We start from the raw sequence: 2552 nt of genomic DNA on the forward strand, positions 1-2552 counted from the left end.
CTGTTCCGAGGGAGAAAGATGAGGCTTTCATATATATAACACTTCTGTAAAACCATTCCCTTTGCTTTCCGAAACACATCGGGTCCTGTTTTTCTTAAGAACTGAAGCGTTAATTGGTTCAGTATACTCCCACTCAAATCCTCTGGTCATTAAAGTGGGACAGTCCCCTGTTCAGATACCTGCAGCCAATCTGAACCTCGATTCTGATACTGAGAGTAGATTTATCAGTTAATATCCTAGGTTCACCCTGTTCTTGTCTTGGGAGGCAGTGTGAATGAAGGTGCCCACAGTGGTTTAGGGAAGGGAAATGGACATCTCAGGGTTAGAGTTGTTTCCTTGGAAGAGACCAGTTCTTTGCTGAGACAAAAGAATGAAGACAAGGGTTCCCTTGGGCTTACTGAGGCTGGTGTGTATCCTTACAAGCTCTGCGAAGAGTACAAGGCGTAGGAACATGTCTCTATCAGACCGCAGGGAGCTCCGCCAAAGGATAAAGGCCGTTGGATCAGCTCAAAGGCTCGCGGGCTGACCCCTCGGGAATACAGCTGCCCTTAGCCTGAACCTGGGGGTAAGACATTACTTCTTAGTGCAAGCGAAGGAAACGCCAGACAGGAACAGATATACTCACTTGTACAAAACTTGTTTATTGCGGTAAAGTTTAAATTTTAAACTCCTCAATAGTAGTGTCAGGACAAATAAACATGATATGTCTTTCTTTCTTTGCAAGGCCGATTTCTACTGAGGTTCTTGGTAACATCCTTTCTTCACATCAGAACTTTCCCTATAATCGATTTGCTATGTTAAGTGCCGTCAAGTCGGTTTCAACTCATTGTGATCCTGTATAGGATTTCCAAGAAGTTGCTGGTGATTTTGAACCACTGGCCACATGATTCAAATTGATCTTGCGGTCCAGTGCTTATTCTACAGTGCCACACCATGTCTGAAGGAAAATTAAAATGGTATCAGTTATTACTAGAAATGTGCATCTTAAATTATGCCACTGATAGCTTAATAACAATTATCTTTGCAACTAAAATCAGAAAATTAAACTTGATGATAAAAATAAAGAATTTTTCTTCAAGCATTTTACAATACTATTCCTATGGAGTCCTGGTGTGGCGCTGTAGGTTAATGAGCCAAACTGCAATGCCGTTTGAACTGCAAGGTTGGCTGTTCAAGCTCACCAGATGCTCCTGGGTAAACTCTATACAGGTCGCTGTGGGTAGGAATCGACTCGACAGCACTTAACAACACCATTCCTACAATGGAACCCTGGTGTGTGGTGCTGTGTATTAATGCAGGACTGCAAAGTCGGTGATTCAAGCTCACCTGTCACTCTTCAGAAACTCTATACAGTGTGCCTACGGGTCGGAACCAATTCGACGGCACTTAACAGCAACATTCATACAATACTAGATTACATCAACTGAGGAAAGAGAAGAGTAAGCTTCAATTTACTACCTAAATATGTAATGCTATGGTATGGTACAGTAGGATAAGTACTAGACCAAAAGATCGGCTTGAATCACAAGGTTGGTGGTTCAAACTCACTAGACGTTCCTCAGAAACCATACGCAGTGTTGCTATGAGTTGAAACCTACTCGATGGCACTTAACAACCATTTATACTATGTTGTAGATTAGAAGCTGTAGAGCCTGGAAGGCCAACAAGAGAAATAAAAAGAAGAAAACTGAATACAACAGTAGTAGAAGAGTGTACAATTGCCTCCTCCAGAATTCTGACAAATATTTCAAATTGCACCTGTCCTAGACCTGTCACAGCTATCACACCCCTTATCGAAATCTTTTATCTCAGTATATCTTAAAAAGATAAATATGTACAAATTTACAAAATTAAACTCTGGTTAATTCTATAATTCAGCCGTGATAGATGGTGGTATATATATATTTTAATTATTCTATAAAATTATTAAAATAAGTAAAACTAAATGATATATTTTGGCACCTATGGAATCACCATGAGTCAAATGTACTTGACCCAAAGTGAAGTACTTACAATAAAGATGAATTAAAGTTATGGAAGAATCGATTTGCCATTGGATGAATATTATGTATGAAATAGAGTACCAACTGGGAATGATAACCCAGTCATTGTAAATTTGACAAGTGGAGAAATAAAAGTAAACTTGGAAACCCTATACAGGGTCACTATGGGTCAAAATTGACTTGACAGCACTTAATAACAACAACATACTATACATATAGATAAGGAGCTCTGATAATGTAGTGATTACAAGTCGAGCTGCTAACCTCAAAGTCAGCAGTTTGAAACTACAAGTCATTCTGCGGAAACTACCAGGTTTTCTGCTCCCATAAAGATTCACAACCTCAGAAACCCTATACAGGGTGCTATGAGTCAGAACCAAATCCATGGAACATAACCACCACTACCACCATACATATAGATTGGCGTGGAGATGACAAGTTTAATTTTGGATAAATTGAACTTGAGGTAGCAATAGCAAATTCAAGCATGTATACCAAGTAAGTAATAACAGAATGTATGGTAAGTTTTCCTTTTGTTTAAGGAGGGAT

General features: G+C 39.3%; 1 protein-coding gene across 1 annotated transcript in view; it reads right to left on the bottom strand.

Moving 5' to 3' along the window:
* The window catches only part of LOC102832847 (disintegrin and metalloproteinase domain-containing protein 18-like), a 197331-nt gene that overhangs the window by 175702 nt on the left and 19077 nt on the right, over positions 1-2552 (bottom strand). The window lies entirely within an intron of this gene.

The sequence above is a fragment of the Chrysochloris asiatica genome, unplaced genomic scaffold (genome assembly GCF_000296735.1).
Source record: "Chrysochloris asiatica unplaced genomic scaffold, ChrAsi1.0 scaffold00035, whole genome shotgun sequence".
Taxonomy (NCBI): Eukaryota; Metazoa; Chordata; class Mammalia; order Afrosoricida; family Chrysochloridae; genus Chrysochloris; species Chrysochloris asiatica.